General features: G+C 41.3%; 1 protein-coding gene across 1 annotated transcript in view; it reads left to right on the top strand.

Annotated features, from left to right (window-relative positions):
• Nucleotides 1-9,844: 9,844 nt before the first annotated feature.
• Nucleotides 9,845-15,605, top strand: part of si:cabz01090165.1 (uncharacterized protein LOC100333421 homolog) — a 223,523-nt gene continuing 217,762 nt past the window's right edge. Inside the window, exon 1 of the mRNA XM_053499768.1 lies at nucleotides 9,845-10,298. The gene's annotated coding sequence lies outside the window, so the exon portion shown is untranslated. The remainder of the gene's footprint in view (nucleotides 10,299-15,605) is intronic.

Genomic DNA, 15,605 nt, shown 5'->3' with positions numbered 1-15,605 from the left:
TTCAGTTCCATCTCACCAGCATCTCCTCACCACCCATCATCCTCGGACATCCCTGGCTGCTTCAGCATGACCCTCTCATATCCTGGACCCAGAATCGGATTCTCCAATGGGGGCCGACCTGCTCCGAACTTTGCATACCAGCACCGGCTGGGACGTGCTCTAGGGAGTCCGAGGCCCCCGACGTCGACACCAACGCCATTCCCCCCGCCTACCGGGACCTGGCTGAAGTGTTTTGCAAGAGACGCGCCACCCACCTTCCGCCTCATCGCCCTTACGATCTGGCGATTGACCTTTAGCCAGGCTCCGTACCTCCCCGCGGCCATCTCTATTCTCTCTCGGCCACCGAGACGCAGGCGATGGAGGAATATGTGTCGAACGCCCTTCGTCAAGGTACCATCAGACCCTCCTCCTCGCCCGCCGCCGCGGGGTTCTTCTTTGTGAAAAAGAAAGGAGGTCAACTTCGCCCATGTGTCGACTATCGGGGGCTGAATAACATCACCATTAAGAATCGACATCCGCTGCCTCTTACCAACTCTGCCCTGGACGCTCTCTCCGGTGCCACCATTTTTACAAAGTTGGACCTTCGGAGCGCCTACAACTTGGTGCGCATCAGGGAGGGCGATGAGTGGAAGACGGCATTCATCACTCCCACGGGACACTACGAAAGTCTGGTTATCCCCTTCGGCCTCTGCAATGCCCCCGCCGCTTTTCAGCATTTCATTAACGATGTTCTCAGGGACATGCTCGGGCGGTGGGCATTTGCATACCTCGACGACATCCTCATCTACTCACGTACAGTGGAAGAACATATCCAGCACGTCAGGGCGGTATTAAAGAGATTGCGCGCCCATCAACTGTACTGTAAGTTGGAGAAGTGCGCTTTTTACGAGCGCTCCACCACGTTCCTGGGCTTTGTCATCTCGCCCCAGGGTGTGGCCATGGACCCGCAGAAACTCGAAGTTGTGCATCATTGGCCCCTACCCAAGTCCCTTAAGCAACTTCAACGGTTTCTCGGGTTTGCGAACTTCTATTGTCGCTTTATCCGGGACTACAGTACGGTTGCCGCACCCCTTACCGCTCTGACCCGTCCATCATCTCGCCCTTTCAGCCTCAACTCCACCGCCCTATCCGCTTTCCAGAAACTCTGTCACCTCTTCACCACTGCTCCCATTCTCCTCCATCCAGATGCAAATAAACCATTCGTTGTGGAGGTGGACGCCTCAGATGTGGGTGCTGGGGCTGTTCTCTCCCAGCGAGGTCCAGATCAGAAACTACATCCCTGTAGTTTTTTCTCCAGAAAATTTGACCCCACTCAGCAGCGATACGGAGTAGGGGACCGCGAACTGCTGGCCATAAAGTGGGCTCTGGAGGAATGGCGTCACTGGCTCCAGGGCGCCAGTGAGCCGTTCATGATCTGGACAGATCACCAGAACCTTATCTCCATACGCAACCTCAAACAACTTAATCCGAGGCAGGCGCGGTGGGCGTTGTTTTTTGAGCATTATAATTTCCATCTGTCATACCGTCCGGGGTCTAAAAACACCAAGGCAGACGCCCTCTCCCGGCAGCATGAGGAAAATGTCACCCGGGCGGAACCCACGCCTGTCCTCCCTCCATCAAGGATCATCGCACCCCTCCGTTGGGACTTGGAAACGAGGGTCTGCCAGGCGGAGGCCACGGAGAACGAACCTACGGAGACGTCTCTACGTGCCACCATCCATGAAGAGCGAAGTCATGCAGTGGGGCCACACCTCACCTCTCGCTGGACACCCAGGCAGCCGACGCTCACTCCAGTTTATCCAGCGCGCTTTCTGGTGGCCCTCTATGACCCGGGATGTCGAGGAGTTCGTCCAGGCGTGCCCAGTGTGCGCCAGGGCAAAGGAGACCAACCAGCCGACTCCGGGGGAACTCCAGCCTCTCCCCGTTCCTCGCCGGTCCTGGTCGCACATTGCCGTCGATTTCATCACGGGCCTGCCGAACTCAGAAGGAAAAAACACCATCCTGACCATCATCGACCGTTTCTCCAAAGCTGTGCACCTGGTGGCCCTCACCGGACTCCCGTCAGCCAAAAACACTGCGGAGCTGATACTAGAGCACATAGTCCGTCTGCATGGGTTCCCCAAGGACATCGTCTCGGACAGAGGGCCCCAATTCACTGCCCGATTCTGGAGGGCCTTCTGCCGTCTGATCCAGACCACCTGTAGTTTATCTTCTGGGTACCATCCCCAGACTAATGGTCAGACGGAGCGGGCCAACCAACAACTGGAGCGCTATCTGAGATGCTTCGTCGCTGATCGCCAGCGCTCCTGGGCTCGCTACCTCTTATGGGCTGAGTTATCACACAACCTCCACATCAACTCCGCCACCAATCTCAGTCCGTTCGAGGTATGTCACGGGTTCCAGCCTCCGATGTTCGAACACCAAGAACCGGAGGTTGATGTACCATCAGCCCAACAGTTGGTCCGCAGGTGTCGGCGGCTCTGGGCTCAAGCCAATCAAGCTATACGTCAAGCTAACATCCGATACACCGCCTAACATGGCCGTCGACACCCTTTCGGGACGATTGTACAATGTAGGTGACAAGGTATGGCTCTCCACCAAAAATCTCCATTTCCATACCGAAACAAAGAAATTATCACCTAGGTTTATTGGTCCATACCGCATCAACCTCCGAATCAACCCTGTCACCTACCGGCTCCAGCTGCCTGCGGCGCTCCGAATCCACCCAGTATTTCACACATCACAACTTAAACCCTTCACCACATCACCCATGGTTCCACCCGCCCACCCTGCTCCACCTCCCCGGATCATTGACGGTGGCCCTGCTTACACCGTGCGCCGGATCCTGGACTCGCGTCCTCGGGGCAGAGGCATCCAATACTTAGTCGACTGGGAAGGTTACGGCCCTGAGGAACGATCTTGGATTCCGGCCCGGTTTATTCTCGACCCCGAACTTATCAGGGACTACCATCGTCGGGTATCCTCCACCCCAGGGCCGTCAGGAGCCGGCCCTGGACAGGGGGGTACTGTCATACACACTCGCTCCGCGACCGGCATTAGGACCCGGAAGTAGTACGGTCGCAACACAGGAAGCATAAAAGGAGGCAAGATGTCGCATCACACCGCTCAGTCATTGAGTTTCGCCCATGTTGTTCCAGGCTGTCCGTTCGCCAAATCGTGAGTACTCACTTTCTTGGGTCTGCTTTCTGATTCGAGTGTGTGTTTATAGGACGCGGGTTAAATTTGTGTTTTTCCCTTGCTCCCCTTGTGTGAGAGTCCTTAGACCAAATCGCGTGGTTATCCTGCCCACTCGCTTACCTCCGCGTTTGGGTTTACCATCCACGCTACAAAGGGCTAACTGCTAAGTGCTAAGTCTTCCGATCATTTCGGTTAGTGCGTGACAGTTACACTGAGATATACAGCATTCATGGGATAAGAAAGTTTGTGCATTTCCATTTTTGTTAACATATAAAGTATGTTTTACCTTTAAATCTTTCATAGAGAAAGAGAGAAAGAGGTAAAAAAACTGTTTACATGTGGTAATACCATGCACCAATAAGCCAAAACATTAAACCAATTGACAGATGAAGTGAACAAATATATTACTTTACAGTCACACCTGTCAATGGTTGGGATATATTAGGTAGTCAGTTTTAAAAGTTTGCGTTGGAAACTGGAAAAATGGGCAAGTTTAAGAACCTGAATGACTTTGACAGGGCCAAACTGTGATGGCTAGAGGACTAGGTTATAGCATTTTAAAATGTCAGATCATTTGAGTTCTTGGTATGCATGCAGTGCATATACTTACCAAAAGTTGTTCAAGGAAAGTTCAAGCCAGTAAACTGGCTATAGGGCCATGGGCATTTAATTCTCATTCATGCACCTGGGCATAAGCATAAGCTAGTCTGTCTACTTTCAATCCCACTGAGGAACTAGGGTAGCACAACTGCTGAAAAAATTAATTCTGACTATGATAAAAAAAATTCACAACATACACTGTATCACATATATATATATATATGTATTTTGCTGCGTAGTGACACAATGGCCAAAAAACCTGTGTTGTCGTCTGTCTACTGCCGAAAGCACCTTCAACGTGAAGGTAAGCATCAGAACTGGACCAATTCAAGAAGGTGTCCTGGCCTGACAAATCATGTTTACTTTTACATTATGTAGACCACAAGGTGCTTGCATGTTGCCCACACAGGGAAAATGTGGCACAAGGATACAATCTGACAACAATGCATGCCAGATGTGGCAATGTGATGCTCTGGGCAATGTTCTATTGAGAAAACGTTGGTCCTTGTATTTGTTACTTTGACACCCCGTATGTAAACATTACTGCAACATTACAAGTATCATACTTGATCATAACAATGGCGTTACCTGACGCCAGTGGCATCTTTCAGCAGCAATAGTATAGCAGAATAGTTTGGGGAACATGACAAGAAATTCAAGGAGTTGACTTGGCATTTAAAAGTTCCTCAGATTTTAATTTGATCAAATTTTCTTGGGATGAGCTGGACAAACAAGTTTGATCCATGGAGGCCCCATCTTGCAGGATAGCTTCTATTCCTTAGAAGTCTTTTGGAGCCGATAGCTTTTCAGGTCAGAGCTTTTTGGGCGACACAAGTGGACATACACAATAGTGACAAGGAACAAGACTTAAAGTTGTAACAAAAAATGACTTTGTGTGGTAACAGTAACACTTGTTTGGGGCTACATTACACCACTCTGTTAATTTCTTTCCTATACCCACAAAACCCACAATGTCTTATTCCTCATAAAGCATTTACAACATTAACAATATAAAAGAACAGATAACTATTATTTAATGCCTTGTGCTGTTTAAATCAGTGTTTTAATTTTGTACTGTTTTGCTTTAAATACAGTTAAGTAAGTAAAAATATTTATTTAGCAAACAAATATTGAACTATACATCATACTTTCTGCAGTATTTTTTTTTTACCCGTACTTCCTCTTTAGCATGCTGCGAGGAAGGAGATTAGCCAGCTGTATCACTGTATGTTCTAATTAACTATATTTATCCTCTTTGCATGTAAACTTTCCTCTACAGCAGCATTTTTATTATATTACTAATACAGTAACATCATTTCAGAAAGGGGTGGGGATTGACTTTAATGGAGCATGCATATAGGTTTATCTACAATTGTTAGCATACTGATGTTGTGGGAAAAAATGGAATGCCATCTTCTCGTATTTTCCCCCCTTTTTTTCTTTCAACATTGTAATTAACCTCTGTGTCTGAACCTAATATTGTATTGCTGTTGACATTTTTAGCCAGCGGGTCAGATGTTTTACTGTTCTGGCTTGTGAAAAGTTTTGCAGAGATAAAAAAAAACAAACAAAAAAAACTATTTATAAATGCATAGAATGACTTTCCCTCTAGGAGTACTTAGAAATATCCTAGGTCCAGAAGTAAGACATTTCAAAGAAAAGAAAATGGCCATGCTGTGCAAAATGAATAAATAAATAAAAAAGTACTGTTGAATGATGATATTCTAAATTACTTGGTTATCCTTTTCCTTATCACACATAGAAAAAAAAACATTTTATTTGCACTTACAGGTCTGGCACATTGCTGCCCTCTTACATCAACATGAGCTTTAACAGCTTGCTTGAAAGCCTTGTTAGTATTTTTCATTTTGAAACTCTAAATATAGGTTCCTGTTTGTTCTTGCATTTCCATGTAGTTTCTTAAACTTACCTTTCACTGTCGGCGTTAAAATGGTAAATCTTTGAACAGAAACGTCACATTGTCATTCTCAATAAGAATGAAGTTCTGTAGGACAACTAAACTGAGATGGATTACATAATTCATAACTAATTTTTTAAAGTTCTTTTATTTTAACTATGATCTGATGTGATTATCAAATGTTTGTGAGTAAGACACAGCTTTTGTGGATAAAAAAAAAAAAACAGACCGGTTTGTTGATAAAAAATAAATAAATCACAGCTTACCATGTTACCAAGAATCAATAAAGAACAAACACCTCTCTTCCACGGGACATTTATTGACTGTTACCAAGAAATGACACCCAAGAATAGTCCATGCTGTTGTTGTTCTTCTTCTTTTGGCGGCTCCTGTTGACTTGGCACAGGTTTTATGCCAGATGCCCTTCCTGCCTCAACCCTCCCATTTGATACACATGGCTAGGAATCTAACCTGGTCCTTCCGCATGGCAGGTGAGAAGCTTACCACTAATCCAACAATGCCCACCCAAGAATATGTCCCTAAAGCCCATAAATATTGCAGAAATGTCTACTACCTAAAAGATTCACAACATCAATACTTACACAATCTTTTTTTTTGTTGTTGTTGTTGTTGGATGCAAATCTTACTCTCAAATCTAGGAGGAAACAGTCCTCTAGGAACAATAACGTACTGTATCGAGGGCTACAGTGCTGTTAACAGATCATTTGTATTACAGCCAAAATTATCATTAGAGTTGTCTTGCAATATGATTTAAAATTCAACCACACTGTGGTATGAGTATGTTTTAATCAACCAGACTTGGTTACAGTAGGTTATTAGGGTGATTGAAAGCAACAAACGTTATACAATAGGTAAGTAAAGTAAAGTAAAGGTACTGTATTAGGGTTTTTCATTCATGTGCTGTTACAAAACTGTAATTTTATTGCAGCTTAGAAAGATTTTTTATTCTGTAATGATCTTTAACATTAGCAATTATTAGCAATTTTAAAAAACAATTATTTTGATGGTTGTTTAGTTTACGTAGTAGATTCCCATTGCATATATTTATCTTTAGACCTTGAACCTTTATCATTAAAATAACCCTTTACAAACCCTTATTACAACTAGACACTAAGTACACTATACAGCCCAAATTATGTAGACGCCTGACCATGTGAGCAAAATAATTGTATGTAAGTAGCTTAAACTCGAATACATTTTGAATTAAATGGAATGGCAACTGCACCGAAAGACCTACTCTTCTAACATCAGTACCTGACCTCACTAATGCTCTTGTGGTTGAATGACCACAAATCCTGACCACTGTACTCCAAAATCTTTTCAGCTTTCCCAGAAGAGTGAAGGGTTATATTTCATCAAATCAGGGATTACATCAGCAATGCTATGCTCAAAAAGCTCATATGGGTGTGATGATCAGGTGTTTACATCATTGGCAACATCTACAGTCTATATTACTATGCACTCAATAATTAAAGGAGTATTTTAGATGGTCCATTAAACACTTGGAATACTTACCAAGAGGAAATCATTGTTGTCTACACTACATTAATTGTTGTGAAACTTCATTGTTTTAAATGTGTATATCAAAGTTTTAAATACTAGCAGATCTCTTGTTTCTGATCTACAAATTTACTGTAAAAAGGAAGATATGGAATAATTTTATACAAACATAAGCAAGTAGTAACCCTGCTCCAGCCCTAACCTTGTTCTTTGATTTATTTGTAAATTTACTCAAAATGAGTAGTATAAACCAATATTGTTAAAGATTTGCAGGCAAATTAAGTAATTATGTGTTACATATACATTACTGCACACTGAAATTCTTTTATTCACATATTCCAGCTTGTTAGGGTGTAGGTTAGAGCACAAAGTCAGCAATTATATGGAACCCCTGGAGCAGACAGGGTTAGGGGCCCTGCTCAAGCTCCCAATAGCGACAACTTGGTGGAGCAGGGGCTTGAGCCACGACCTTCCAATCATTAACTCAGACCCAAAGCCGTAACACACTAAGTTATCACTGCACTACACTGCACCCGTATGAGATCATGTTGGTAACCATCTGTAGCTCTGAACTCTGAAGCTCAGAAGAAATCCTTATTATCACTTAACAAGCCCCTGCTCCAATGTCTTCCACTATTTACTAATGACATCCATTATTTGTGTAGGAAATTCAAATCAAGCATAGATCAGGAAAATGAAAATATTATAACTGTGTATAAAATAGCTATACACATCAGTGAAACCAGGCAAAGTGTGAACATATCCTTCTGTTAGTAATGGGGTTCAGTGCAACACAAATCCCTGGAGAGCACATCTTTCACTTACTGTTCTGCAGTGTTAACAAAGGATTCCACATAAGAAACTTGGTTCCCTCCTGTGGCTCCCTGGTGAATTTGTGAAAGTTCTGCACAATACGGTTGTTGTGATGTGCATTCGAAATAATTTCTTCCCAGGACTGTTTTTTGTCAAAGGAAAAATAAATGTTTGGAAATATGGAATGACATGTTGAAGTGCCCAGGTCACCAGATTTTAGATGGATAGATGGATAGAAGACTATTTTAGTGGCACATCTGCATATAACATAGCATAAAATGGCAATTAATGCTTTGCATGAAGAACGTAGTAGTAGTAGTAGTAGTAGTAGTAGTAGTAGTAGTAGCGGTAATAGCATATAGTTCCCAAGGGTTCTACATTTTCCAATTAAACTTTAAGATTTTTGTAATAGAAATATACTTAGTAATCATGAATAGATGGATAGATGGGTGGATGGATGGATGGATGGATGGATGGATGGATGGATGGATGGATGGATGGATGGATGGATGGATGTACAGTGGAATATTATTTTAAAACACAGGTTTTTGTGCAGGTTTCCATGGCAACCTATAAAATGGACCAATCAAAGATGTGTAACATACAGTATCTACGATAGATCCTATTATTATTATTAGTAGTAGTAGTAGTCACAGTAGCACTAACCCTTAAAGATTTTTTTTTAATAATATATACAAATACGCTAAATCTTGATAGATAGATAGATAGATAGATAGATAGATAGATAGATAGATAGATAGATAGATAGATGAATCGTATTTTAAAACTCTTTTTTTGTAGGTTTCTATTGCAGCACTATAAATGGACCAAATATACAGTATATGGGTTCTTAAATAGCTGATGTCAAAGATAGCTTAATTAGAAATATACTACAACAGTAGTTTCAAAAGTTAAAAACAGTAATTGCAATATTAAACAAATGACTAATGGGAAAATCGAATACCCTAAAAAAAACAGGTTCCTAAAATAGATGATTATTATTAATGCTTTATGTCAAAGCACAAAAAAATGTACCTTGTTAGTCTGTACAATAGTGTCAGTGGCAAGAATGAAAAGAATGGACCTGGTGTTACGACTTGAGTACAAATGAGTAACAAGATGTAATAAAATCCTGCCCATGACTTTAAAGGGGCCACCCTAGGATCATATCTGACCAGTGATGTCCAGAGGCAGAATTAAAAACTGTGCATAGCAACAGCAGGGCTACAGTAGTTGTATCTTTACAAAATGGCATAGGTACTAGGTATTTTACTTATGAGTTTAATCAAATGGTTTATTTGAAGGATGGGGATAAGAATGCAGGTCACGTTTTAAATCAGGGATCCATTCAGTTCACACCATCTATTTGCCACTAATTTAAATTCAAGAACATCACCTCTTTCGGCACACATGCACCCCTCTGTGTACCCTCTGTCCTTCCATTTATTTTACTTCCCCTATCTATCTATCTATCTATCTATCTATCTATCTATCTATCTATCTATCTAGTGCACCTCTTCTAGTTGAAACAAGAGGATCTTTTTCTCTCTTTCTTTCTCTCTGACACACACACATACGTACGCACGCGCTCACACGCGCGCGCACACACACACGCGCACCGGCGTCAGGAGAAGGAAGCGTGACCGATTCAGGTTTCAGTAGCAGGACAGTTTCTCTCTAGTCAGTTCTACTTTTTTTCTTTTAAACCACAGGACACTTCCTTTCAGGCTTCGGACCCGATCTGATTCGGAAAATCTCGGAGATCGTCGAAAAAAAAAAAAAGAAAACGAGTAAAAGCCCAACCTCTCGTCCACCCTGTTGTATATGCGTCTGTTCCTCGCCTGTATCCCGTCTCCGCCCTTATCCCCATGGTGTGTACGGATGCCTTTCCAGCGGACTACATCGCTTAGGAGGTGGTATCCGTTGCCAGAGGTTTGATAAATGTAGATGTGGATACTTTGCCAAGGACATCGGGGCAGCGTTACATGAGCCGAGCGCGGGCGCAACGACTCGGAGCGCGTCTCCACTCCGGGAAAACACTCCACGCTTTGGGATCCTGCTACAAGCAGCTTGAATTCGTCTTCTTCTTCTTTTTGTGTCTATATGTTCGCGGATGTGTGGATGTGTGTGGATGTAAGTGCTGGACTTGGAGCAAATAAACAAACCCCGGTGTTCCTCGAAGCTCTTGTTGGTGTGTTGGACGGAGTCGGAGTTAAGCGCAGGAGCGCACCGAGAAGCCGAAAATAAGGTAAAAACCAAAGACTGATTTCCTTCCTTCCTTTCTTGCTTTTTATTCTTTTTCTCTGGTTGTTTTACTCGGTCAGTGCTCACACAAATGGAAATGCATATGGATTCTTATTGCGCGCGTCTATATATAGAGAGCGTAATGGAAATCTGTGAATCAGTGAATTTACTGTCATTTGCTGGTATTTATGATTCTCCAGCCACAGCTTATGAGATCCAATAACGACTACACCACTGTTTTACCTCCAGTATGTCTTAATGGTTTCCTTCATTCTTTATAACTTAATAGGATTCAGCACCATGGACAGCATCCCTCCCGACATAATTAGATTTCTCAACATGCCCCTTTAGCACGATCCTGGACCTCCAAGGTTCTCATTCATGCACTCCCCCAGAGAACAAAGTCATGCTGCTGATACTGTAAGAGTGCTAATGCACTTTTCTGGCTGTAGCAGTTTATAAATGATTGCTATAAACAGAGTTCCATTTGGTGTTCGAATACACTGTGGGCATCCTTACCAATCCATGCTTAGCTCTGCTTATGCACTGCTTGTAAAACAGTTCTGCTCCGACATGAAACATGATTAGCGGAGATGACATTCAGAGGGTCATATTTCTGGCAGAAATTTGACAGACTTTACACGTGTGATGTGCTGCAAACAACCACCAATTAGTTCCACTGTCGGGAGCCTGACAGCTCTGTGACTGAGACACTTACTGCTGCTGAGCTTCCCTGCCAAATACCAACTGATTGCATATAAAAATAAAGCAGTAGTTTATTATGAACTGCACTGATCATCACTGACCTGGTCATGTCTGTGTTGTATAGCCTGGATTATGAGTGAAGAGACGTCTGTGCCACACCCAGCGGATACCACAACATTTGTCCCTATACCGACAAATGTACCCCATATGCATTAATACCTTGCTTTTTCTTGCGGTGTGCTTTTTTTAATATATATATTTGTGTGTGTGTGTCATTTCAGACTTAAAGAAGGAAGCATTTTTAGGATTTATGGTTAAGCAAAACATTTTGCGAAGACACTGTCCTCTTTTAGGCACCCCAGGCAGTATTTGGCTCCACCCACTTTCTTCTTCCCACATGAAAGTGAGGCCCTCTCTCTGCTCCCTGCCCACCCCCCACCCTCTCTCTCTCTCTCTCTCTCTCTCTCTCTCTCTCTCTATCTCTCTCTCTCTCTAACACACTGCACGTCTTGTCCCTCAGCCTGACTTGTCCCGTCTGTCAGCACACTGAAAATTTTAAAGTGAGAGTCTATTATAGAGAATGGTGTGACCCTGAGGCAGAATTCTCCAGTGCTGCCTCGCATTGCTACGAGTCTGTAATGTGAGTGTATGCATCTGTATGTATTCAAGTTTGGACGTTGGACATACAGAGGTTTTAATTACAGTGCACAATGTAATGCATTGGGCAAACCGATCTAAAGGAAAATTCCAGTTTTGAAAAACATATATATATTTTATTATAAAATCAAATTTGCAAGAGCGGTGTCCTATAAAAAGTAGAACCAGGAACTGCTAAACGGTCTTTGGGTTGTTCTTATAGGTGGATAAATATGGGTTGTTTACTGCAATGCTCAGTTTTACTCAGGGTTTGAAGTTTCAAATTGAAATGGTTGTAGTTGACACCAGAAGATTCTGTTATTGGATTGCAGCTAATGGGTCAGATCAGTTCTCAAAGATAATTTGATTGAAGCAAAATAACAGATGATTAAAGACTTTGATCAAGTGACCAGTGGATATAGATGTACCACATACCAGCAAAAATAAATCAAGCTACCTTTCAATTATGAGAAAATGACTAATAAACATTTCAGTTTGTCAAAATGGAGACCACTTTTCTTTCTGATTTTGACCACAGTAATAGGACTACTCATTTTTAACATCATGTTTATCATGTTCTAATAAGTTTTGCTAAGAGGGCTAAGTCCGGATTGCTTGCTACATCGCTAAATTCCAATGTTTTGGTCACATCGGATTTACATGTCATAAATGATTTGACTCTAATGTGGATGCATGTCCTCTGAAATGGCGCACATATATTACTATTACCACATTTTACTTAGGTCATCTAGTCTTAAACACGTCATAAGTTTGTGCAGCTGCTCATTAATTTCCAGCAATTGATGTGATTTAAGCAAAAATAGGCTCTGGATTTTGCTCTGGAGAATAGGAAGTAGGCTGTATTTGTTAAGATCCAGAAGAAGGAAGAAAGCCAGATGACTGGCTTTAGCTGTTTTAGCAGCTGGTGCTAACATTGCTATGAAATTCCCACACCGCCGTTGCTGGATGATGCTGTCAGCAGGCACCTTACACACATACGTAACATCAGGGAAAAAGGCACATGAATCTGAACATACCCTTTTTTAATTGTGTGTTTTTACTGTTTTAATTCAATCCACCCTGCATTAATTCCTGATTTTAAGCACATACATTTTAATACAAATTTCAAACAAAATTATATGGGTCAGAGATCTAGATTATTGAAAATGTTTTGGGAAAATTACCTTTCCCCTCTCAACCCAAAACATCCTAAGTGAATTGGCTTCTAAGCATAAATTTATGTGTGCGTGCCTTTAAAGCACTGCTATTCTCTTTAGGGTTTATTCCCACTTCTTAACCAGTCTTCCTGGGATAGGCTACAGATCCATTGCAACCCTGACAAGGATAAAACGGTTACTGGAAATGAATTTTTCCTTGTCACAGCTCCTATATCATCCGTACTAGCAATGGGCTTAAAGAGATTGATTTGTCTAAACAGAGTAGCGGCAGTGAGTTCATTTTAAATAGACTACAGTAAGACTACAGAAATCTAGCTATGTACAGTCGGCGCTTTCCCTTTAAAGCGCAATGCAATTTGCAGCATTGTGCATACATTTAACTTCCTTGTTTGACCTCTGCACAGAATACAGTACACTGTAGAATAATGAGTTTTAATAGAATATGTACTCTAGTAAAACATATGCAAAACTGGGAGCCATTTAGACCTAAAGTAGCTCAGGGTCAATAATATACTACATTATAACACACAAAACAGTACATTAATATCCATTAAGGAAGTACTAACGGTTAAATGTTTACAAACTGTAGACCATGAACAAAAGCAAGAAAACTGCAAAAATATGTAGATACAGATGGTTAATTATTAAAGAGTCAGATTTAGAGCTACAATATTAACACAAAGTTTAGCAAAATAATGTTTATAATAATGAGAGAGGCAAAAGAAAGGGTGTGTTTTGGACTTTTAAATGTTTTGAGAATATGACCATACACCATTTGCCCAAAAAGTACAATAATCAAAGAAATATATTATTATTATTATTATTATTATTATTACACTTATTGGAAATATTACTTTTCAAATGCAAACTGGTTCATGCTGGTATATATATATATATATACACTGTAAGTCCTGTGACATCTCTTCTAATTAATGACATATAAATACTGCATAGGATCAAATACATTTGATGCAACATATGTATTCCCTCAAACACAAAGAAAAAAAGAATAATTAGAAATATTTACAAGAATGTAAATAAGAACAATGAATTCTCCATGTTTTTAGGACTTATTCATCAGTGTTCCTTGTTCATTGACAAAATCACTAACCCAGCAGTGGGTTGCAAATTACTATACCTGATACTGTGAATATAATGATCCAACAGGCTCAACATAGGTTTTTGGGTAGACAAATACCCCCCAATAAATAGTAGGTGGGCCCTTGAATTCTGTTAATCATTACACATAAGTGATTCTACACACAGCAGAAGCTAAAAGACATTTAGGAAGTTCGGTTTTTCCTTTCTTCATTTTATAATGTTTAGATCCTTTAATATTCCATCATTTTATGAATAAACTCATGCCATTTTTTGGTTGAAAGGAGAAAAACCTGCCTCAGATTTTGACACAATGGGCTTTCTGACATGCCTTTTAGCTCATCATGTTTGAAAATAGTAGTTACTCCAGCCTTCTTGTCAGCTCAAACCTGTCTGTTTACTTTGCTCTGACCTCTCACATCAAGTAAATGTTTTAGTCTGCAGAACTGCCACTTACTGGCCTTTTTTGTTTCTTTTTTCACATCATTCTGGATAAACCTGAAAACTGTCGTATGTGAAGATCGCAGAAAATCAGACATTTTTGAAAAATATAACCCGACCTATCCGCCAGGGGAAAAAGTCACTCAGATCACATGATTCCAGATTCTGATGTTTTATGTAGACATCACCTGAAATCCTTTACCGCTGTATGAATGGTTATGTGCATTGCAGGACATTGCCACATCTGTGGTTGACGTTCATATACAGTATAGCATAAGAATATGGTTAGCATGTTTTCGCGGTTGCTAAGAATATTAGACTCACGCATGTGAAGACTGCAGACATGCCCTAAACTTTTCAGACTGCATATTCACACTGTTAGTACCTCTTCATTTTCTCCTCATCAGGACTCCACTTAACTCATCCTTTCTCCTCGCCTCCTGCTCAGCCTGCTTGCTTCTTGCCTAATGCTCTCTGTTGTAGACCCTCCCTTTCCTCTGTTCTTTCTCCACTCCTTCCTATGTCGTTCATGCTCTTATTAACAGCTCCCCTCTCATTTCCACTCTCTCTTTCTCTCTCTCTGATCTCCAAACAATCAGCTATGTAAACACGTCTCGTCGCTCTAGCGGTCTTTCATGCTGTGCCTGGTTTTTTGCACATGGAGAATTTAAATGGCTAGTGGCTAATGGCCATGGGTTGATCTCACACTGCTCCTAATGGCAGAGGGTCAAAGGCATGATGCGGTTAAGAGAAGCAGGCTCTGAAAAACCCTTTAGCTTAAAGCAGGCCAATTATCTTAATCACTGTTGTGTGAATGGTAAGGTGGATTGTTTGTCGGCTTTAAATAAGTAACCGATTGTGTGTTTAAAACCTCCGTGTCTTGGATATGTTTTTAAGCTTGCATAAGTTTTTTAAATGCTGAACAATATAAACCCTATATCGCATGGCTGTGAGATTTTCAATATACTAGATATTCTACAGTGAAAATATTGGCAAAAAAAAGGTTGCATGCTATGTGCAAATATAATAATAATAATAATAATAATAATAAACAAAATGGTATGAATCAATACGAGTCATGGAAGGATTTTATACAGTATGTGGCATAATATAGCTTATTGTTGAACTATTTGACATTCATAACCTCACATTTAGACTAGCAGTGATCCAGCAATGTGGCATCTATTCATTTATTTTTAATGAGAGCTGGTGATTTGCAATGACAAGGGATGACACAACCATAGGCGTGCCAT

This window comes from Clarias gariepinus, chromosome 7 (genome assembly GCF_024256425.1).
Source record: "Clarias gariepinus isolate MV-2021 ecotype Netherlands chromosome 7, CGAR_prim_01v2, whole genome shotgun sequence".
Taxonomy (NCBI): Eukaryota; Metazoa; Chordata; class Actinopteri; order Siluriformes; family Clariidae; genus Clarias; species Clarias gariepinus.
Note: the sequence above shows the minus strand (reverse complement) of the source record. Positions and strands in the feature narration are given on the sequence as shown.